The sequence below is a fragment of the Sorex fumeus genome, unplaced genomic scaffold (assembly GCF_029834395.1).
Source record: "Sorex fumeus unplaced genomic scaffold, SorFum_2.1 ptg000048l, whole genome shotgun sequence".
Taxonomy (NCBI): domain Eukaryota; kingdom Metazoa; phylum Chordata; class Mammalia; order Eulipotyphla; family Soricidae; genus Sorex; species Sorex fumeus.
Genome location: NW_026606105.1, coordinates 6837395 through 6862096, shown reverse-complemented (window position 1 = coordinate 6862096; position 24702 = coordinate 6837395). Strand labels below are relative to the sequence as shown.

Genomic DNA, 24702 nt, shown 5'->3' with positions numbered 1-24702 from the left:
ACCGTCTGGAGCTCAGGGAAATCAAGAGGAATTGCCCAAAGAGACCAGGAAGAATAGCAAACACAGCAGGAGGAAAACGAGGAAGGGTGGCACCATGGAATCTAAGCCAAGAAGTGTCTTTAAAAATATCACAGTGAGAAACACAGTTACCAAGTTGTTCATGATTGCTTTTCAGTCATGCAATGTTCCAATACCCATCCCTTCGCTAGTGTTCGTTTCTTCCCATCCATATCTCCTGTTTCCCTCTGGCCACTCATCCCTTTTCTCCCTCCTCCCACCTCTATGGCAGGCACTTCTTTCTCTCTCCCTCTTTCTCTCTTTTCTTTTGGGCATTGTGGTTTGCAAAACAGGCATCGAAAGGTTATCATGTTTGTCCCTTTACCTACTCACAGCACCCAGTTCTTGTCCAGAGTTCTCACTTACTTGTTGAGCCAATAGCCTAAGATTTTGGCAGGTTAATTTCTCAGTGAACTTGGTCCAGAGATGATGGAGTCTGGCTGAAGGCATGGTGGCCATTTTGGAGTGTGGAAGAGAGTGGCTGCCAGGGTTCTGTTTGGGCAGGCACTGGGCTGACCCAGCCCCCTCTGGTGTGCCCAGAGGAAGAAATGTCCTAAGGAGCAGGAAGTGGTCAGTGTGTGCAGAGCTATGGGGACAGGTAGGGACTGTGATGTGGGCTTTGGGTCTTGTGTGTGGAGGTCACTGATTTCATTTGGAGGCTCAAGAGTGATGTGAAGAACTGGAGACCCTGAGTTTAGATTGCTTTTAAAAAAGGTATGTGGTGTAGAAGGAAAGTGTCCTTGTTCACTGCCTTTCTCTTCCTGGCTGATGCTGCCTGGCTCTCGTCAACCTCCAGCCCACCATAGAGAGGTATTTGAGGTTGATGTGGAAATTGCCAAAAGGTCTGTAAATATCAAATCCATGTTGGGAGATTTGGAATGGATGATGAAGGAGATGATGACCCAGTTCCTCTGCCATGTTAATGCAGCAATAGTTAAAAAGGTTATTCAGTGGTGCACCCACCACAAGGATGCCCCCCCGCACCCCACGCTCCTGAGGATGATGAGAACAAAGAAAAGAGAACCAATGAGATCCCTGTTTGGGACCAAGAATTCCTGAAAGTGGACCAAGGAACATGTTTTGAACTTATCCTGGTTGCAAACTACTTAGACATCAAAGACTTGCTTAATAGTACAGCAAGACTGTTGCCATTGTGATTAAGGGGAAAATACCTGAGGAGATTTGTAAGACCTTTAATATAAAAAATGACTTTACTGAAGAAGTGTAAGTTCAGGTTCTCAAAGAGAACCAGTGGTAGGAAGAGAAGTGAAACGCACTGCCTGACACCGTAACACTGTAAAGATTGTTCCAAATACTAGTTGCTCTGTTCTGTTTAGAATTGTTGATATTAGACAGACTATCGACCAATACAGCAGTAAATCATTTGTATTAGCAGAATATTGTCCTCATTGCATGTGTAGTTTGAGTACAGATTCCAGACCTATGGCTTGAGTTTCTTCCCATAGGATTAAAAGTTCTTTTTTTTTTTCCCCTCTGAATAAAACTGAACCGTGGCTTCTCTATAGAAAGTGGCATTTTGGGTTTTCTCTCTTTTGTAAGGCGGTTTCTACCTAGTTTATTGTCTAGCTGACTTCAGTGACCTATTAAAAGCTGATGTTGCGAATAAAAACAACTTGCAAAAAGAGAAAAGATTTGTGGTGTAGAAGAAGTTGTAGCTGGATTGAGGGAGTTAGATTGGCTCCAAACATTGAAACAAAGATCAGCATCACATTAACATCTTGGGGGAGGTGCTTATGAACAGTGCATAGTGGATGGGGGGACCGCTCCTGGTGATGTTTGGCCAACCAGACCGGATAATTCATTGGTAGGGTCCAAGGACCTGGGCACCACCGAGACTACCCTGGCAGTGCTTGGGGCCTTCAGGGCCACACTTGGCTGTGTGCTGGGCCGTGTGTTGCTGGGGATTGAGCTTGCAAACCATATGGCCCTGACTCCTCAGTTTATCTCTCCAGCATTGGCACTGAAAAACGACTGATCAGAAGCGGAATATTACTAGCATTGCATGGAAAGGTCCAAAGGAAAGGGACAAGCTGATGCTGCAGAAAGGGAGGCAGTGGGAGGAGGGAGTTGTTGGTGCCCCTGCTCAAGAGGGTTGGAGGAAGAGGGAATGAAGGTGGGGGGAGAGGACCGTGGCCTGGGAATACGCACATACTTCAGGTGAGCAAGAAGGAGAAGGTCGAACACAGCCTTCCTCAATGGGAGCCGTTGGACCTCGTGGTCACATTCCAGGCTGGTGGAATATGCCCAGGGTGTGTCCCCCTCTTACTGCCATGGAGACACTCAGAGATTTCTCTGAGGAAGGTGGCTTGGAGCAGGGGCTGACCCCTGCTGAAGCCCACTGAAGGTTTTCTGCTCTGGCTGTTCGTGTCCACGGTGGTTGGTGAGACATTTAGTTCTTGGGTTTTTAGGGAATGTGATTTCTAGGATCCTGAAGGAGCTTGGAAAACTTGTTAAAGATTGCATTTGGGGGGGGGCTCCCAAGTAGTGCTCAGGAGGCCTGCCCCCCCCCCCCCCCTTGTGATTCATAGTCAGTTGGCCAGAGATTCAATGCAAAGAGCCAGGAATGTGTTGCTGCTTAGGCCCTGTGATTCTGGGGATTATCTGGGCCTCCCTGGTGGTACTAGGGGGCCCTTCAGGGCTCAGTGGACAGTACTTAGGGGGGCCATGTGCTGCTGGAAATTAAACCTGGTTGGGCCCATGCCAGGCTTGCGCTCTAATGGCTATACTCTCTCTTGTTCACAAGACTGTAGGTTTTTTTTAATTAATTAATTTTTAAAAAGTTAGGATAGTACCATCCCCAAACCTCTCTTCTTCACTTCTATGAGATTCTTGAGCCAATGGTCTCTGCAGTTTTCATTTAAATGGCCTCAGACTAATTAGAGACGTGGGGGCGTTCCGGTTCTGATGACATTCAGGTCATTTCTGAGATAAAGCCGCTTTATTTTCAGGCTGAATAGCCACATTCTCGCCTTGTCATCCTAGAAATGCTGCATTATGTCTGCATTTCAGAGCCACTGATGAGAAGAATGAAGAGCTGGGGTGAGGCAGAACTAGTCTTCTTTGTCTCTTACACATTTTTTCCGCTAGAAAACAAAGCCCAAGAGTTTCTGGTAAGTTCTTAGCCACAAATGTTTTCTAGGATTGGTGTGGGAAGCAAAGCCAGCAAATCTTAGGGAAAATAATGAGTCGGTGTTATGCACAACTTATGAGCCGCAAATATAGGCCATTACTTGCCTGCATATTTTGAGAGGAGGTGTGGATGTCATTAGATGTCTTTTAGTTCTTCCCTTAGGGATTCTAAAGGCTCATAATTCAAAGAGAAGCTATGAAGCCTGGAGACAGAGTAACAGGTGTGCGTGTGTGGAACCAGGGTGAAATTAGTGAAATTAGTGGCACCTCATTTCACCTTTGCCTTCTACTCAGAAGCAGGGGGACCCACGTTCCAAATTGCAAACCACTTGGAAAATGTCACTCATTGCTCCCCATAATTGCACCTCACTCTTGACTTTCTTCCCTTTCTGGGACCTTGGCTCATTCCATCTGTAAGCAAGCAGGTTCTGAATTCCTACAAAATGTCTTTCAGGAGGATGTCACGACCAGTTTTTTTTTTCAAGTGCTTAGAAATATTTTAGCACCTGATCTTTTCCTTTTGAACTATTGCCACGTTCACCTGCAGCTATGAAAGGAACAGGAGGCTCTTCTCCCACATCCCCTGTCACCTACTTGCCCTTGTCCTTTCAGCAGCTGCGAATTCTCTCAATTATATCTTTTCATTAGCGTTTCCCCCCCATCAAACCTGAGCTGCCTCATTAGTTTGTGAGGCGTAGATGATTATCTTTCTTCTACATCACAGGGCACCCCAAACTGATGGAAACTTATCTGTTACCTGACTGAGAAAAAGTGGAACCAGTCAGTACACCTGCCCCTTTCCACATTATTTCAGCCTCTCTACTCCAAGAGCCTGCCTCGTACTGTTGGCCGGAATGGGGACTGTGGACTCTTTTGTACTCCGACCTCTCCTTCATCATTGCATCCACAGGCCTCATCGGGCAGGTAAAGAGAAGGGCAAGTACCAGAGACCCCAAGTCACCAAAACACTTTGCTTCCCTGGTATTAACAGTCTCACAAATGGTATCTGAAAGAGGGGAGAATATGAACTACATTGTATACCCACAGTGAATTTTGGGCCAAGATTATTGCTTTGGATGCTAACAATTGGCATCCTTTGGGAGATATGGTTTGCTAGCACAGAATACCAGTGTAAGGATTTTGTTGCACTGTGCTTTAAACTGCTCTAGGTCAAGTGATTGAACAGAGAGTGATAACCTCTTCATCAAATTTATATTCCCTTTCTTGTGGTTTATTTCCTGCAGCATTCTATGTAGTTGGGCATTGCCATATGATTGTGTTATGACTAATAACATGTGGATAAAAGTGACATGTCTGTTTCATAAAATCCTCCTGTGTATTGGGGGCTGGAGTGATAGTACAATGAGTAAGACTCTTTCCTTGCATGCGGTTGATCTGGGTTCCATCCCCGGCATCCCATAAGATCCCCTGCACACACCAGGAGTAATTCCTGAGTGCAGAACCAGGAGTAAGCCCTGAGAACCAACAGGTGTATTCCCCCAAACAAAGTTCCTCCTGTGTGATCCCTGGATTTCACCATCTTTGTTCTTTCGGGATGCCTACCCTTTGAAGCCTGGAACTGAAGATGACGTCAACTAGAGAAGTCTGAATCCTTTAATGACAGGCTATAGTAGTTTCCTATGACTTGGTGGCTGATTGGACTTTTGTGAGAAAAAAAATTTCTTCAATAAGTCACGGAGATTTTAGAGTTATGTGTTAAATAATAGCTAGTACCTTATTCAATATAATCACTTCATGCATCATTCAACTCTAATATGAAAACCTATATTGCAGCTATTTCAGCTATAATCAAGACAACACGTAACCCATTTCCGTGGAGACAAGCACAATTAATGCTGGATAACTTGTATCACCTCCAGGATTGTGTTGGTATTTTCATTCTTGCATATGCTCATCTACAGAACTTACAAGATTGGAGAATATAAAAGACAAGTTGAGTAATTTTACCTCCAAGGTTTTAAGTATTGTCAAAGATCACTTAATTTTATCGGGTTATTATTTCAAATTTGAAGAGATTGGACACGTTTTGAGCTTTCTACCGCCTACCCCCCATGGTAGTTGTCCATGGTCCTGAAAAAGTTCCCTTTCACGTTGTGTTAAATTTGCAACCTTCTCCATCAAATCTAATCACACTTAGTTGTACAGCACCCCCCGCCCCCTTATAGCACTTATCCATCAGATAGTTATTTTTTTTATCCTTAAACCACCAGCCTTCCCTTTTATCTCAGCTTGCCAAAATTTTCTATTCATGATTTTCTATTCTGATTCATGATGTTACCAAAAGAGCTCCAGGCTGCAAATTTCCTTCCCAACGGTATGAATCCCTGTGACATTTTCCCAGTCAGGGGCATCTCTCCAATTTATTACCTCTTTTACTCACTCACTTGACATTAGAGTCTATGCCACTTGAAACTTTTGGTATTGAAAATATTCCCCCATGCCAAATGGGAGAATGTGCTTCTAGAAAACTCTAATCACTCATGCCAGATTAAATGAAGGACTGTTTCCTCAAAGGGTTTTACAGTTTTAAATCCTGAGCTCATTATGTTTATTACAATACAATTAAAAATACTTTTGACATCAACCCAATTACAGCACATTTATCAAGTGATTTGTTTGGGCTGTTTTAAATATCTGTATAAGAATATAGGTAGTTAACAGTGTAAACCCTGAAATTATACTGCCTCCTGATTCCAGCTTCACTATTTACTCTTTGTGCAAACCTCAGCATGTTATTTAACTTTTCTAGGCTGCATTTCCTTATCTATAAAATGGAGATTTCCTTTTTATTCTGCTTGTTTTATTTTGAGGCTCTATCCAGTAATGCTCAGGGGCTATTCCTGGCTGTATGCTCATGAGTGACAGCAAGATAGTGCTTGAGGGACCATATGTGGTGCCAGGGATTTGAACCAGGGTTGGCCACTACAAGGCATATACCTTCACCCTTGGACTATCTCTCCAGTCTTGAGATTTTAATTTTAATCAGTTCCACAGAGATATTATAGTTGTTGATGAGTTAATCTGAACAAAGACCTGGGGACATTTTCTGGTCTTAGTGTTGGCTATTATTTAATTTAATTTAAAAGTTGCAAACAACAACAACAACAATGGATTAAACAGATAATTTATTTGTAGGTCTCTGTACTGGATAATTGCTCAAATGATCTCTCCTAACAGCCTTATGAGCACATCTGAATATCTCCAGTTTGTAATTTCCTTATGGGCATTATCAGTGCTATTTAGATGTTTGCTCTTTTAATAATTCACCTTTACTATCATTTTGATCATTTTTACTTGGAAAATGAAACCAACACCAAACTAATTTTTTTTACAAAAAAACCCCAGAACTAACTTGTCACAGATGAGAAGACCAATGATGAGAAGACCAATTTTTAAGCCAAAGAAACACATTTCTAATGTGAAAATTGATCTCTTTGGTTTGGTGAGTATTTTGTGGTCACCAATCCTTTTATAACATACTTTTAAATAGCTACCTTTCTCATTTTCTTGCTTATGTCTGGCTCTGCTGAAGAGCTTACACATGAATTCTTTCTGAATTGAACTGTCTGCTTGCTGAATGGATGTAAGCATGGCTAGCAGTTGGCTATTAAGGAACCATAAGCCAAGGCCTCTCAGTGAGGAAGGTGGAGTGGGGTAGAGCTTCCTTACCCAGGACCGGTCTGTTCTTTTGAGGTTGTCGATATATAGCAGGTCATAGTTTTATATATATAGTACAGCAGGTAGGGCGTTTACCTTGTGCACAGCCCGTCCGGCCAAGCCGGGTTCGATTCCTCCGCCCCTCTCCGAGAGCCCAGCAAGCTACTGAGAGTATCTCGCCCACACGGCAAAGCCTGGCAAGCTACCCGTGACGTATTCCATATGCCAAACACAGTAACAAGTGTCACAATGGAGACGTTACTGGGCCTGCTTGAGCAAATGGATGAACAACGGGAGGACAGTAACAGTGACAGTAATTTTAATTTATTTGCTTTATTGAATCCCCGTGAATACGTGAGAACTTATACATATATTTATAATTGAGTTTCCAGTGTTTATAGTTCCAACACCGATCCTTTCACCAGTGCCCCTGCCCTCCACCAATGTTCTCCCACCCCCTAACCTGCCTCTGTGGCAGGCACTTTCTTTCCCCTTCCCCCATTATCCTAGTATTCCCTTCCCTAATTTATCCCCCTCACTACTTCCCCGGTGCCAAGTTTTTTTTTTACTGAAGAACAGTTCTCCTGTTCTTCCTTTCTATTGCCATTGGGCATTTGTATATCAGATTTATTAACAGGTTATTATCCTTGATTGCAGCTATTAGTAGCATGTCATTGAAAGAGCACTGTGCTTGATAAAGTCAAAGTATTGGCTCTATTTGAAAGTTACCTGGGATTCCTGCACCCACTTTTAGAGCTTTTGTCTATAACTGGAAATGATGTCTCTTATTCATGCTACATCCTAGTCTCTAGATTATCTTAGAAATATGTAGCTTCTCAAGCCTCAGTTCTGTAGCTTCTAGTTCAGCACATTTGGGGGGGCTGGGTATTCACTAATAATGCTATGCTGGGAACTATTGAGTGGGTCCATTTTGTTAAAAAAAATCTCAGGGTTAGGGGTGGTGTTGGGCCATGGCCAGGGTTTACTCTTTGCTGTGTGCTCAGAGATCACTCTTGGAATGCTCAGGAGTTGTGTAGTGTTGAAGATCTGTGCCATACTGTGTTGGAGATCAAACCAGGAGCATCCATGTGCAAAGCCATGTGCCTGAGCTGTCTCTCCAGCCCTTGGGTCTGTTTTTAGATTCTGCAAATACTTTGAATGCGTGATCATTTTCTCTCTGAAGATTCTTACTCTTAAGTCTGCGTAAGTGAAAACACCCATAAACCACCTCCCCTCTGACACCCTCCCCCACTTGTGAAGGATGAGAGATGCTAGCATTTTCTAGAATCAGCTTGGAGTAGACAGCAGGCTGAGTTTCATGGAAAGTGTAGGCAAATTGGTCAGCCTCTGGGTATTCCTAATCCAATCTGGCTTCTTCATCATCATGTGGTTGTGCTGTTTTAATGGACATAAATTGACAGACATTCCAAATGATTATCTTCTGACATACACACATAACTTTGTACCTAATAAAATATAAACTATTTTTAGATTATTCATTTTGGGGCTATTCTAGAGCTATAAGAGAAATGTGGTGGCCAATATTTGCATAGGTGCATTGGTCTGCATAGTACAGGGTTTTCTTGAGTGACTCATAAAACTGATGATAATATTTGTCCCAAAAGAAGGCCTCCAGGGGCAGGTGAGACCCCTCCCTACGGGACCCAGCCCTGGCAGTCAAAAACCTTCAGAACTCAACTGCCACCATGTTCATGGTCATTCTGCACATGCTCTGATAGGCCTCACCCACAAGTGAACCTATTCCTGGATAGCACAGATGCAATCTGAGACACTTCATACCACACACCCTACCCATACTCCGAAAGTACTGCACCACATTTGATGGGGTTCAAAGTAGGGGGCAACTGATCTTAGAGGAACGTTTTTTTTTTTACGGATATATATATATCTCCATAAAATGCATTCTTTGGCTCATATATATGAACACACAATGCTCAATCTTTAACAACATGTTAGTTGTCTCTTATAGAAGGGCTTAATGGGCCCTGAAATACAACAATCTTCACACTACTTCCTCCAAGAAAACTTTTGTAGCATTTTCAGTGATATTCACATAACAAACAATACTTGGGGCAGGGGTTGGAGTTCGGGATGGAAAAATCTGAAATATGGTGGTGGAAAGGTGTAATAGTGGTGGGATTGGTGCTTGAATATTAAGTATTGTAAACTACTTTATAAAATAAAAAAATTAAAAAAGAGGGCCTCCAATAGTGTTTTTTTGAAGAATAGAATGCATATAAAGATAAATTATTAAAGGTGTTAGTGGACTATCAATAGAAAGTCTACATTTTGATACTTGTTTAAACAAAGCAATGGCCTTCCAGTGGTCTGGCTAAGTTTTATACACAGAGTCTGACATAAGTGTTCCCAAATCTCTGATTACTTTTTGTAGATCGTTGGAAAGGAGAAAAAAAATTTTATTTTTACTGACTTGATTTGAATACTTTAACAAGTTATTGAAATAATTCTGTGAGATGCATTCTTTGGCTCATTAGACAGATAACCAATTTTTTGTTTGTTCGTTTTTTGGATTATACCCAGTGGTGCTCAGAGTTTGCTCATGGGCCTCCACTCAGGAATCACCACCAGTGGTGCATGGGTGGGGGACCATATGGGATGCTGGGGATTGAACCTGGGTCAGCTGCATGCAAGGCAACCAACCACTCTATCACTGGACTATTGCTCTGGCCCCCGATCACCAGTTTTAAGTCTGTAATATGAAAGTCTGGAAAACATAATATGAGCCTTTTGAACCTAATTTGGGGTTGGCAGAACACTACACCAAATCTGTGGCCTATTGTATAAGTCTTAATTAATTAATAAATGAGCTTCAAGAAATGTTTTATGTATTTTGTTTTCTTTAACCTTCACAAACTGGAATGATCAGTTGTTTTCTCTTTCTGTCTTCTTGCCTGTGCTCATGTGCTTTTTATTGAGAGGGGCTCCCAATGCATCTCATTGCAGGACTGGGGGTACCAGGGACATCCCAGTGGTTCTGAGGGCCTCTCTAGATGCACTGGGTGATGCCTGGGGACCAGGTGGTGCCTGGAATTGAACCCAGGTGAGGTGCATGTATGTTAGATCTCTTCCCTAACAACTGTAGCTTCTCCCTGTTCTCTTTATGTGATGGTTTCCAGTGGGAGCTCTCATGGCTGTTGAAAAGGACTGTGGAAATAGTCACAGTGACTGTCGCGTGTTTTCTCTGGTACTGGTGGAGAGCCCCTGATTGCCTGGGCATCGGGTCTTAGCTATGCTCAGGTGCTCCAAGGACTCAGCTGCAGCAGTAACGGCCACAGAGCTGAAGCAGCTGATTGTCACGATGTTGTTCTTAGTGTTTCCTTCTGTTTTGTTTGGTGACAGACGCTGGAGAGATGGGTGGATGGCGGAAGTTCTCTCAAAATACAAACGTAGCTCATTCGCCGATTCTACTAGGTAGCACTTATATTTGGCATGGTGGAGTTTAGTTTTAATTAATACTGCTAAAAATTATTTTTACTTTTCAACAAAAGGTTCCCCACGCTCCTTGTCATTATCTCTAATAACCTCCAGTTTCCTGGATTGTGTGTGTGTGTGTGTGTGTGTGTGTCTGCGTCTGCGCGTGCACGCGCACTGTATGTGTTACCTGTATGTTTGAGTGAGTTTTAATTTTTTCTCCCCCAGTAGGCTTGATTGGGATGTTTGAGGTGAGAATCAGTGAAAAAGAGGGAGCGCCTTCGAAGAGTAATTGCTACTTGATGGCATTGTGAAGAGGTTAGCAACCCTTCTTTATTGCCTGCAATGCAGAGATTGTGTAATTAGTAGTTTCATTAGAGAGTGTGAATGACTATTAAGTAGCTCATCCAAACAAAGCTTTCATTGTATTGGAAAATTTACTGTAATCAGATAGAAAAAGTACTGTTTTTGTGAATCAGTTGTCAGGTTGCAGAAATAGTTTCTCTCTCTGGATCCCTTCTCTTCAGAAAGGGGTTTCTACACTTGGCCGGGAGGTGGTGAGGTCAGAGTGTCACCGTGGTTGGGGGGCTATCAGAGCAATAGTTCAGGTACCCTAGGAACCAGATCGCGACTTCTCAGCTCCTAGAGGTGGGCAAGACCAGGTTCCGGAACCAGGGGATTCCCCTCACAGCATGTGCTCTGACCCTTGGGGCCATCACTGCCCCTGACCCCCTCCCACCCTGGTTCCTAGATTGTTGGCCTCATGCTGCTTTCCACCACATGCTCGCACAGCGGAAGCAACAAAACAGCTCCCGAGTCTCTTGTTTCGGGACCCTCAACCCCTCCACCTCCCTGACCCATCACCTCCCAAATGCCCATCCCCTGGTGTCAGAGTGATAGTCCTGCAGGTAGGGTACTTGCCTGGCATGCAACTGACCAGGTTTTGCTCCCTGGCACTCTATGTGGTTACCTGAGTGCTCCCTGAGCATAGAGCCAGAGCACCACCAGGTGTGGCCCCCAAGCAAAACACAAAACCAAAGGTTTACCTCCTTTGGCAGTCACCACCAGGGCAGGGAGTTTGGTTTCTTCACTGGGGGATGCTCAGCCCTCAGTCCAGGGCATTTGGCTGGAGGCCCTCTTGGCATTTGTCACGAGCATGTCCCGGGCTGGGCTTCCTCTGTGCAGTGTGGGGCACACTGTTGTTCCCCTGCGAAGGCGTTCAGCAGCTTTCTGGGGGGGGGCTAGGACGTTGGGAGGGGCCGCCTGGTGCCTGTTCCAGATTTCCTTCTGCACGTTCTCCTACATCACTGCTATAGGGCCAGCAGAAACGTGCTCCTTTGGAAGCATATGCGGTTTTACTGGCATGGAAAGTGTTGGGGGTGGGAGGTCGCCCACTCGCCAGCTGTCTCTGTTTGGGAGGAGATGGCCCTATTTTTTTTAAACCGTTTTCACACTCTGTCAGTGGGGGTGGGGTGAGAGTGTATTTCCATCGGGGCTCCAGGCATGGTAGGAGTGGGAGTACTTACAGCCCTCTCTGACACGTGTGCAGTATTCCTCACACTCCCAGCCTTTCTGCAGATCCTGGCGCTTTCATATTCTCAGCCTTCCCAAGAGGTCTGTAGGGCAGAGGGTAGGAGCCCATTGCATGGATGGGTAAGTTGGCATTGATGGGCTGCAACCAAAGGCATCCAGTCCTGAGGCTCAGAGGGGGAGGACTGGTCCCTGGGAGTAAAGATGGGGAGCTCCCTCCTTCACAGGCGCCCTGGAGCCTGTGTGCACACAGGCAGTTTCATCCAGGAGAATGTGGAATGTGAGTGAGCCCAGAATAGCATCTCTAGCCATTTGGGGCTTTTCTCTCCTGAAATCTCTACCCTTTTCCTGCTCCCTCTTTTTTTTTTCGCTTTTTGGGTCATACCCAGTGATGTTCAATGGGTTATTCCTGTTCCACATTCAGGAATTACTCCTGGACAGTCCTCGGGAGACCATCTGGAATGCCAGGGGTCAAAGGCTGGTTGACCGGGTGCAAGGCAAAAACCCTCCCTACTATACTATCACTCCGGTCCCTGTACTAGCCCTCTTTCCCTTCAAGGGTGCAGAGAAAAATGATCAGTTGCTCCCCGGTAGTTGTTTTCTGAGGGCTTGAAGGTGCAGGCCAGTGTCAACCTGCCGCCTGGCCTCTGGGACTCTGAAGAAGAGAGGAGCCACATGGGGTGGACACGGGTGGGGGGGGGGAGATCAGGCAGAGACATGCCTCGCCGTCTCCCTGATGGAAGTGATCTCGCCATGCCAGGACCAGTGGACCTTCGTGGGTTTCTTCTCTGCTTCTTGTTCTGCTCCCGTGCCTGCCGGTTCTCTGCTCTCTCACTCTCCGCTGATTCCTTGCTCAGCCTCCCTCCTGGACCCCTGGCCCTTGCTGGACACTGGGCTGTCTGTGCCTGTAGCTCTGTCCCCAGGCCCAGCAGCTTGTCTTGCCCAGTGCTGGTGTTCTCAAAGGGTTATATATATATATATGAGCGATAGCACAGCGGGTAGGGCGTTTTCCTTGCACGCGGCCAACATGGCCAACCCAAGTTCGATTCCTGATTCCTCTGCCCCTCTCAGAGAGCCCAGAAAGCTACCGAGAGTATCTTGCCACACGGCAAAGCCTGGCAAGCTACCCGTGATGTATTCCATATGCCAAACACAGTAACAAGTGTCACAATGGAGATGTTACTGGGCCTGCTCGAGCAGATCAATGAACAATGGGAGGACAGTGACAGTGATATAAATATATATATATATATATATATATTATTTTTTTGGGTGGGGGTGGGAGGAGAGAGGGTTTGGGTCACACCTAGCAGAGCTCAGGTGGTACTGAGTGGATCAGAGATGGAAATAGGGTTGACCCCACTCAAGGTGAGCACCTTAACCCTTATCCTGTCTCTCTGGCAGGAGACCGCATTTGCTTTCAGGGGACAGTTTCAGCTCTCAAATATATGTCACCTCACATGCCCATCCCCATACCAGCTTCCCTCCTCACTGCTCCTTGGACCCTTCCACGCATTTGCTCTTCCCGTGGAAATCTCAGCTCTGTGGTCAGTCCTAGAGTTGTGGGGTTTGGCTTTGTCTGTCTTCTTGTGTTTCTTTTCTTTCTTATTCTATTTTTGTTGCTTTGTTTTGAGTGATAGCACAGTGGGTAGGGCGTTTGCCTTGCACGTGGCCAACCCGGCTGACCAGGGTTCAATTCTCCCGCCCCTCTTGGAGAGCCCGGAAAGCTACCGAGAGTATCTCGCCTGCACGGCAAAGCCTGGCAAGCTACGTGTGACGTATTTGATATGCCAAACACAGTAACAACAAGTCTCACGATAGAGAAGTTACTGGGCCCGCTTGAGCAAATTGATGAACGACGGGAGGACAGTGCTACAGTGCTATGTTTTGAGCCTCAGAGCCTAATTCATGCCCCATGTGCACTGCGCCACTAGCGACCTCCCAAACGCCTTGTGTTGCTTCTTTATAGCTTATTTGGAGTGTGATCATCCAGTAGACGCCGTTCCCCTCTGACTGTGCTTAGCTTACCCCTTCCAGCTCCATCCAAGTTGTAGCAAGGCAAGAATTATCTTTTCTCAGAGTGGAGTGTTATGCCATTGTGTCTAGAGATCACGTCTCTTTGTTGTCATTGCTATTGAGTTTTATTTTTGTTTGTTTGTTTGTTTTTAGCCACTGCCAGCTGTGCTTAGGGCTTACTCGTGGCTCTGTGCTCTGGAATGATTCCTGGCGGGGCTCAGGGGACCATCTGAGGTACTGGATACTGAACCAAGGTCCATGGCATTCAAAGCAAGAGCCTTAACCCCTGGACATTTGGAGATTCTAGAGGTTTGAGTCTATGAATGCTCAGGCCAGGTCATGCATTTCAGAATCAAAACTTTTCATGGACTTCAGCGCAGTTACTCTGAGAGTCATACTCAGCCCCCAGTAGCAAAGGGCTAAGTATTGCCCTGAACCCCAACGAGACCTGTGAAATAAATGTTAAGGCATTCAATTCTAAGTTTACCAAGGACTCTTCATACTATTTTCTCCAGGACTTAGCATTCATTCAAAGGGAATTCTGCACATCATTATTCATTGCTGCACTTAAGACAGTAGCTGAGATATGGTGTAAACCTAGATGTACAGTGACAGATGAATGGATTATAAAGATGTGGTATAGATACATGATGGAATACTATAGAATATTATGCAACTGCAAAGAATGAGGAAATCATGCAATTTGCTACAACCTGCTTGGAACTTGAAGAAATCAACATTGAGTAAAGTAAGCCAGAAGAAAGACAAACACCAGATGATCTCACTTATCTGTGCTACAGGATAAGGAAATGTATTGTAGTAAAGGGGGATGCTTGATCCCAGAGTTTAGAGAGAAGGACAGAGAAGGAAGGAAGTCAAGGTTGGTGGGGTGGGGGGAAGCGGAAGGAAGAAGAGAAAGGAAGTAATGGGTGAACATGGGTTGGGGCTTTGGTTGTGCTGGTGATGTGGGAGAGTGGTATGGCCATATATCCAAAACACAGACTTGAAGAACATGAGATCTAAGCTGCAGCCTAAGCAGAATCTGGGCTGCAATCTGAGCTGGAACTTTCTAATGTGCCTGTCAAGATGACAGGGGGGGAATGGGTGGAGGGTTGGGGTTGGAGACGGTATATGGGAGACTGGTGGGGGGAAGTTGATACTGGTGGTAGGATTGGTGTTGAAATATTATCTACCTAAAATTAATACTCCTGCTCTGACAGCACTCTAAGCATGAGTCCTGTAAAATTTTTTTTTTTACCTTTTTAAAAAAACATTATTGAGTCACTGTGAGACCGCTGTTCATGATTGGGTTTCAGTCATACAATGTTCCAATACCCATCCCTCCACCAGTGTACATTTCCCACTGCCAGTGTCCCCAGTTTTTCTCCTGCCACCAAACTTTTCATTATGGAAGAAAAGAGAAATATTATATGCCTAAAACTCAGCTGTCAATAACTTTGTAAACCACAGTTTTTTAAAATGAAAATAATTATTTAAAAAAAAGTTCAGCACGACGGCCACTTAACTGCAACCCTTTTGGTGTTATCCAAAAGGAGAGAGAGAGAGAGTAAAAGGAAATGTGTGTGCCACAGAGGCTGGGGGGGGGGATGGGGGAATGGAGTGGGGGTGGTGGGAGGGATACTGGGAATATTGGTGGTAGTGAATGGGCACTGGTGGAGGGATGGGTACTCGATCATTGTATGACTGAAATATAAGCACAAAAATTTGTAAGTCTGTAACTGTACCTCATGGTGGATTCATTAAAATAAATAAATAAATAATATGTGAAAGGCAAAAAAATCCACGTTCAGGTGTGATGGAGGAGGAAGGGAGTGGGATGGGGTGTTGGGGGTGGCTCAGCAGGAATTGGGCTGGGAAGGGAGGACTCGTTGGCTAGATTGCCATGCTGGGTCCGATCCCTGCCACCCCAAGATTGAAAGATGGAGCATTTGGTTTCTTTGGCTAGATCAAACCACAAATGGAATCACACATTGTTCTACTCATTAAGGAGACCCTTTTTAATTTCTCTAATCGCATTTACTGCCTTCTTCCAAGTTAGAGGAAAACATTAAGTGTGATATGCAGTTGCTCTAAAGCACTTTGGAACAAAGGGCTTGCTCACTAGAAGACTAGGAAAGTGAAATTGGAAATTTATCGTTTTGTTTAACTCAAGGGAACCTTTTATAGGCCCCTGAAGAAGAGTTCACTGGGTCACCCGAGGCAAATTTGCAGAACAGGCCACTTTATATTCATGATTTCATCTGGCTTTGCTATTCTCACTGTTGTCACTGGGTAGTTCTAGAGGGGCCTGTGATGCCAAGGTGGGTCCCTGTCTTCTCTGTGAAGATGCCCAGGGCAAACTTGCCACACTTGAAAAAATTAATTAATTGATTAATTAATTTTATTGAATCACTGTGAGATATAAACTTTCATGTTTGAGTTTCAGTCATACAATGATCAAACACCCATCCCTCCACCAGTGCACATTCTCCACCAACAATCTCCCCAGAATCCCCCTCCCCTCCCAATCCTCCCCCTGCTTCCATGGCGGACAATTTCCCCCATACTCTCTCTCTACTTTTAGGCATTATGGTTTGCAATACAGATACTGAGAGGTTATCATGTTTGGTCCTTTATCTACTTTCAGGATACATCTCCCATCCTGAATAATTCCTCCAACCATCATTGTCTTAGTGATCCCTTTTCTGTTCCAAATGCCTTCTCCAAAAGCTCATGAGGCAGTCTTCCAACTATGGGGCAATATTTCTGACCCTTGTGTCTACTGTCCTTGGGTGTCAGTTTCATATTATGTTATTTTATATTCCACAAATGAGTGCAGTCCTTCTATGTCTGTCCCTCTTTTTCTGACTCATTTCATTTAGCATGATACTCTCCATGCCATCCACTTATGAGCAAATTTCATCTCTCCTAACAGCTGCATAGTATTCCACTGTGTAGATGTACCAAAGTTTCTTTAACCAGTCGTCTGTTCTCGGGCACTCGGGTTGTTTCCAGATTCTGACTATTGTGAACAGTGCTGCAATGAACATATAGCTGCAGATGTCATTTCTACTGTGCTTTTTTGTACCCTCGGGGTATATTCCTAGAAGTGATATTGCAGGTTCAGATGGAAGCTCAATTTCTAGTTTTTGAAGGACTGTCCATATTGTTTTCCAGAAAGGCTGGATCAATCCATGCCACACTTTTTTTGTGCTTTGTGAATTTTTCCCTATGATTGTTTGGGAACTAAGAAATCAATACTGCTTTGAGGCCTGGACATAGCTCCGAGGACTGGAGTGAAGACTTATATGCACTAGGTCCTGTTCATGATGCCACCTGGCCTTGAGTGGCATTGCTGGGAATGGCACCCTGGGCCCCTGAGAACCACTGGGGATCTCACCACCCCAGATTAAGTTCCTACATATTTTAACATTATAACAAGTGGATGTATTGCAGAGAGAGATGAAAATGTATATAAAACTGTGCAGAGCTTCTGGGGCTGGAGAGAGTGTGTGTGTGGGGTACCTGAGGCTCCTCTCCTTATGTCCAATTGTCTCTAGTTCTAGTTTCATTCGCAGTATCATCTACGGTCCCCTGAGGCCTGCCAGGAAAGATCCCTGAGCACAGAACTAGGAGTAAGTGCACCTTGCACCTAAGCACACTCCTTCTTTGGGGGATTGGAGGGCTGCCAGGGCCGTGACCAGCAGTGCCCAGAGGCCATGAAGGGCTGGGGACCAACCCTCTGAGCCAACTGCAAGGTGTAGGTCATGTTTCCAGCTAAACTACCTCAAAGCATTTTGACTCCTCATTTTCCTTAGAAACACAAGCACATGACTGTAGTTTACTCCTCAGAGAAGGTTAAGGGACTGTGGAAAAGTTTTTGGACAATCTCAACTTTAGGGTTCCAGTTGGCTGGAGCCTTTTCTTAGCCTCGGGCCACTTTCCAAAGTGTGTTCTACACGTTTCCGTAAATGAGCTACTAACGGCTCTAGCCCATTCATGGAAACTGGGGTCCCTTCCATTCATTCTCGTCTTCCCTCCCAGAGGATGCAGAGCCATTTAGTGGCGGTATCTCTGCCGCTCATGGAGAGGGTTCACTTAAGGCATATGGAGTGGGTGCTGCCAGAGTGCTAGGCACTGTTCCAGGCACTGAGAGACAAGAGTTAAAAATAGACCAAATCCCCGCCATGGTTGTACCTACCGGGTGCTGGGGAGACAATGATCAGAAGAAGACAATTTTGTGTCTGCCTGGGGCTGGTGGGTGTTTGGGGGTGGGGAAGGGATGAATGGTGGGGGTTAAAAGGTCTGGGATAGGGCGCAGGAAGACTCATCCGTATGACCACTGAAGGAGAGGATGGATGCGCGCGGGGGAGAGAGGGAGGAAGCCTGTAAAATACGGGCTGGGGTCTGCCTGGCCTTTGCCAGACAGCAGGAGGCCCGTGTAGAGTGAGGGAGTGAGTGGGGGTGAGAGAAGGAGACACGAGGCTGGGTGGGGTCACGTGGTTCTAGCTGCCACGTCTGCCCAGGGAATGCGGACCAACTATTCCTGCTGCCAACGCAGTATTCAAAAATTGACCCTGAAGCAGAAAGTAAAAGCGGATTTTACAAAAGTTGGGATCTATCGATCAAAAGACAAATTAAGAGCCCGTGCTGCTTAAGAAGGCTAATGGGAGAATCAAGGTCTCTTGTTTAAGTCCCAGTTGCGGTGCCTTTATAGGGTGCCAGGGACTTTTGCCTACGATATGGACACTGGCGGCTGCTAACCTCAGCTTAATGACTACATTAATTTTACTGTATCCACGAATGCTTCCAGAATCCCTTGATCCGGGAATGGTCCTTGTAGATGAATTTGACACACAAGTACACAAGTCAAAGTATTGAGGGGATTCGCTGATGTCAACTTCACATTGATAAAAGCACCCCAACTCCCCTCCCTCCCCCCCCCACACACCTGCAACCACCCAAAATCCAATAGCAGGAGGAAGGTCAGAACTGAAAAGACTTAGATTTTTGTTTTGGGGGTCACCCACGCCCATAAGTGGCTGGGGGCTACTACCTGTCGGTGTTGGGTGTTTGCTCCCAGCATTGCTCAGGGGACCACAGTGCCTCTGAGGCAAAGCATTTTCTCTCTAGCCCGGAACTGTCAGAATCGCCTGCTTAGTGCCAACATGCCAGGACACTGGGAATTGAAAGAGAAACGAGTGCCATAGCCAGTGTGGTTCTGTTTCCTTTCGACCCAGATAAAAGCCTCTGCTTCTCTTTGGTTCTTGGCAGTGCTGGCACCAACCCAGGGCCTCACACATGCAAGTACCACAAAGCCACGTGCCCGGCCCATTCTGCTAATTCTGCGCACACCCTTCAATAAACTAGAGTCTTGTACTAATTATTGGTAGCGGCTGGAGTGAACAGTTCTGACATTTTGCAATAAGACCAGAAACATTTGCCTCTGGATAAGAAGAGTGAAAACCACCTCGTTTGCAAAGCCGGGCATTTGTGTTCACTGCTTAGAACCCATCTCTAGCCTTTGTCTGAGTCGTCAGGAAGAATTTCCCCTTGCAGTGGGTGTCAGGAGGGTCCCCAGGGCTGACAGCTTAAGTGTGAACCCCAGCACCATTCTGCGGAGGTGGTCCTGGCACTTCCGCTGCCTCAGCCAGACTTGCAGGTGATTTCTGGCCACACCTCAGCCAGGCCTGTGCTGAGCACAACTAAAAGGTCCACCTGTGTGAGCACCGCCCATAAGATGTGACCTCTGTCACATCACAACAGAGGCCAGCAGCTGTGTGAGCCCCTCATCATGACCACCATGTAAGCTGAGGGCAGGGAGGCAAGAATGTGAACTCAGGTGCTCACTGGATGGTGAGGCAACCTCAGAGCAAGTTTGTTTTGTTTTAAAGCTCTCTTTATGACCAGTTCAGATTAAAAAAGTTTGTAATAAGTGGTACTACATGGAAAGTATCATGTTAAGCGAAATGACTCAGAAAGAGAGGAGTAGACATAGAAAGATTGCATTCATCTGGGGAACATAAAGTAACAAAATAGGAGACTAACACCCAAGAATGACCTAGATTAGTACCAGGAATTTTGCTTCATGGCTTGGAGGCTAGCCACACATGCTAGGGGAAAAGGGAGCTCAGATAGAGAAGGGAGCACCAAATAAAGGTGTTGGGAGGATCCTCCCAGGATGGGAGAAGCATGCTGAAAGTAGACTATAGACCAAACATGATTGTCACCCATTGCCTCTTTTGCAAACCACAACACCCAAAAGGAGAGAGAGAACAGAGGGGAACGCCCTGCCACAGAGGAAGGGTGGGGATAGGGGGGATGGGAGGTGGGAGGGATACTGGGATCCGTGGTGGTGGGAAATGGGCACTGGTGGAGGGATGGGTATTTGATCATTGTATAATTGAAACCCAAGCACAAAATCTGTAGTCTACAACTGTACCTCATGGTGTCTCACTAATAAAAATTAAAAAAAAGAAAAAAGAAAAAAAAGCTCTCAGTGGCTACAGGATGGAAGGCCAGGAATTCCTCCCTTTCCAGGTGTTACCAGTTCTCACACATTTCATGGGCCCACGGTGCCATCATCCCTTCAGTGTGGTGGGGGATGTTCATCAGGCTGCGAGAGCTTGCCTAGACGCCCTGGAGTGCCCGCATGTAGGCGCTTTCCCCGGATCAGCCGCTGCTGCCTGCCCTTGCTGGGTGAGCCGTGGGAAGCTGGCTGGACAGGGCCCGATGCTCTGGGGCTGCAGGAGGAGGGAGCGAGGGACACAGGCTGCCGGGAGGCCCGCCACTGTCCATCAGCAAATTCTCTCTCCGACTCTGCAGTACCAAGTCACGTTCCCTCCTGCCATCCAGATGCCAGATGGTTAGGCAGACACAGCTGGGAGCCTCTGGAGAGTGCCGAGGAGAGGGTGAGGCCCCGGTGGGGGCAGAGGGTAGCTCCCGCCTCTCCACGCTGTGTGCTCTGACCTGGGGTTTGCATTGCTTCTGCTCTCTCGGAACTGTGTTTGTTTCTGACTCAGCATCAGTCCATGTGGGAGGGGGATGTGTCCCCTCTCTCCTGCTGACCCTATGGCCCTGAGGTCTTGGGACTCGCAGACAACACGATCTATGTGACAAGAAAGGCATTGGTGGGGTGGGAGGCGGTCCAACTTAGTGGGACCCTACCTCCCAAGCCCTGTCTTCTCTTTGTTCTCATCCTTCCTGGGGTAGGAGGGTGTCTTCTTCAGGAAGATGCTCAATACTGTCCCTCTCCTGGGGCACCTCTGTGTGGGGGGACTGGGCTCCCCCCAATCTGAGAATAAGCCATTTGGGTCCTTGCGAGTCCAGGAAGCCTCGTCAGATCCTTTCGGTCGGAAGGGACTCAGAGGGACCAAGCATGGGTGGGATTGAGTTGATGAGACCGTTTCTGTCACTGTCCACTGTTCAGTCACTCTCGGAGCTGGGTCACGCCTGGTTTCCAGGCTGGGGGAGAAGCTTCTCTAAGAAAAGTGATTGGGCACACCAGTGCACCCCGAAAGCCCTTGGGCATCCTGTCTGGCTGTGTTCCCAGCAAGAGTACAGGAAGTGTAGACATGCTTGTACTGCTAAGTGGAGGCAGCCTCGGGCCTCCAGGTCTGAAACCAGATGGCCACAGGAACCGGGTTCGAGATCAGCCACACCAGCAGAGACACTCACCTCCTGCAGGCCAAGCCTTGGTCCTGGGGGTTGCGGGCTGCCTTCTCTGACTATGGCTGCATTGGAAACTCTCCTTTCTGCCCGGGGTTCTGGAAACGGTCCTGGGGATTGCAATATCCAGGGAAGGAAGGGAGCTGGGGGTGCCTCTCCCTCCCTCATGTCTACGAGAGGAGCTTCTGAGGCTTGTTCTAGACCTTCTCGAAGGTTCACGTTGGACTCCTGTGAGCCCGTGGCGGGGCTTGTTCTGGACCTTGTTCGGGGCTTGTTCTGGACCTTCTCGAAGGTTCACGTTGGACTCCTGTGAGCCCGTGGCGGGGCTCTCATGGATGCATCACTCCCCCTTCCCGGGGTGCTTACTGTGTGCGCTGTTCTTCACCCCTGCTGCCCTGGGGTCTGTCCCACACCCACTGCTGTGTGTTGATTGAAAGGAATTTTCTTACTCTTTCATTTCAGTACATATTGAATAAAGCTGGCCGTGCGCACCTGCTACTTAAAGCTCTTAGGAATTTGTAAGCAAAGGAGAAGTGTCCCTTGAAGACAGACAACACTCAGAACAGTAGCGTCTAGGGGTGGTGTGAAGGGCAGGGGCACTCTCTCTGCATTTGAAGTAGCCAGGAAGGGGCCACTGGTGGCGTCTTCTCATACTCTGTGCCCAGGGTGTGCCCGTGAGGATGCCACTGGGTCTCAGGGAACCAGCCAGAACCCTTTAATACTGTCTGAGGTCGAGGTCGACTTTCTGCGCCAGCACAGCACTGAGATGGGGCAAGGGGGAGCCTGAGGGAGAAAGAGAAGGTGCTGGAAAGATGAAGGGGTGAGGGGAGAGGATTGGGGAGACCCTAGAGTCTTTGCCAGAGCCCCATGTCCAGTTCTGTCATGAGCCAGCCAGTTTCCATTCCAATGAGGATGGGTCCCAGATTTCTTGGCTCTACCAAGGGTAGAGTAGAATATTGGCAAAGTGCTCCTTTAAAAAACAACCTATTTCTCTAGGTCTGGGACCATAGCACAGCAGGGAGGGTGCTTGTCTTGCCTGCAGTTGACTTGGGGTCTATTCCTGACACCTCATATGGTCTTTTTTTTTTAAATAATGCAGGAGTACTGCTATTTATTTAGCCATTGATAAAGTTGATTGAACTGGGCTTGAACTCCACATTACTTTTTTTTTTATTCAGATGTTAATTGTATTTTATTATTATTTTTTAATCACTGTGAGATGCAGTTACAAAGCTTTCTTGTTTGAGTTTCAGTCATACAATGATTGATCACCTAACCCTCCACCAGTGCACATCTTCCACCACCAAGAACCCCAGTATCCGTTCCCCTCATCCCACCCCTTCCCCTGCCACTATGGCAGACAATATCCCCCTTACTCTCTTTTGTATTGCTTGTTATGAAAAGCATAAGATGTTGTGCTGCTGCAAGAGTGGCCATGTGCTTCTGGGATTCTAAAATTCCGGATAATTAAGGTCTGGAGAAATCTCTGCAGTGAGCTGCTTGGTTTGGAGATTCCTTCGTGTGTCTCTGGATCATGGCCATTAAGGAGCTTAAATAGCAGCCAAAGGCAGTTTATGGGTGTGACCTCCAGGGTCCCCCCAGGGGGATAGGGGGATGAGAAGGACTGGCTCATCCCCTAACTCTTGAATCCTGGAGGTTGTGGTCACTGAACACGCATACCTGCACTTCTCATTGGGTTCTAGAAGTTGGTGGCCTCCGGGGTTTTTAGGGGGCAGGTGGAGGGAGGACGACGCCTGCCCCTGTCTGAGGCACCTGGTGAAGTCAGCCTGGCTTAAAGTCCAGAGACATCTCTGCAGCAAGTTGCTCAGTTCAGAGATTCTTTTGTGTGTCTCTGGATCATGGCCCTTGTTTCCATCTTCTCCAGAGAAATAAACTATTGGCATATGCCCTGTAGAGTATGCCTTCTCACCCACAGCATGTCGTGCCACTGGCCTAACTGTTTCTGATCTCTCTCGAGATTTATGGGTCTCTGAAATAAGGCCAATAAATGAGCTTGTATAGCTGAGCCGGAGGTGGTTTGTGGGTGTGGCTCCCACATACCTAACTTTTGTCCATTTAATTTCTTGGTAAACTTGGCCCCAAGTTGTTGGGGTCCGGCCAAAGGCACAGCGGCAATTCAGGGGTATCAGGAAGCCTGAAGGCACCATCAGGCTGCTGATGCACTCACCCCGCAGGTACAGGTTGACCTGCTGGCGGCACCATACCCCCCATTAGGTCTTTTAGCTCTGTCAAGAATGATCCTTGAGTACAGTGCCAGGAGCAAGCCCTGAATACCACCGGATGTGCCCCCAAACAAAACAACAACAAAAATAGACCCCCCAAATCCCTGTTTCTCTGGAGCTGGAGAGATAATACAGGGGATAGGGTGCTTCCCTTGCACGTGGCTGACCTAGCTTCGATCCCCAGCATCAGATATATTCTCTGACCTCAGGAGTCATCCCTGAGCACAGAGCCAGGAATAAGCCGTGAGCACTGCTGGGTGTGGCCACCAAGCAAGCAAACATATACAAGCTGTTTCTCTTGCATTTGGGGGCGATGATTCGATTGCAAGTAATCACTCATTAGGGAACTGTATGTGAGCCTGAGACAATGGGCTCTCCCTGTCAGCTTGGAAGCCACTTGTGCTTCTGTCTCATTCTTTTCCCTGCCCTCAGCGGGTCTCCCTGGGCTCTGGTTCAGAGTCACGAGGACACACTTAGATGTGGACCTACACGGCCTAAGCTCAGCTGGCCGGAGCACTCACTGTGGATGATAGACTTCCTCTTCAGCGTATGCTAGAGTTTCGAGTGTCCCAGGAAGTCCGTCCTGGAGATGTGTCAGTGGATGGTGCTTAGTTGCATCTGTGGGTCCAGTGATGCTCTGGACCTTGTCCCTGGGTTCTGCTGCCAGTAGGGCAGCTGGCAGTTAGAAGGACTCAACTTGTTTCTGGCAACAGCAAGTTGTGAAAATCCATCTTGTCATCGCAAAGCCCGTTATTCTGGCCCTTCATGTCTGTCTTCCCGTGACCTACGTAGTTAGATGAGGGAAGGGTGAGGAGGCAGCTGTGACATGAACGGACAGGAGGGCCTAATCCGAGCCCCCTGTCCCCAGCCTCAGCCCCACTGTCTCAGGAAGTGTCTCATGAGTTAG

General features: G+C 46.8%; 1 protein-coding gene and 1 pseudogene across 1 annotated transcript in view; both read left to right on the top strand.

The window, feature by feature from the left end:
• Nucleotides 1-24702, top strand: part of TMEM178B (transmembrane protein 178B) — a 402185-nt gene that overhangs the window by 22707 nt on the left and 354776 nt on the right. The window lies entirely within an intron of this gene.
• LOC130032345 (S-phase kinase-associated protein 1-like) lies at nucleotides 826-1327 on the top strand (annotated as a pseudogene).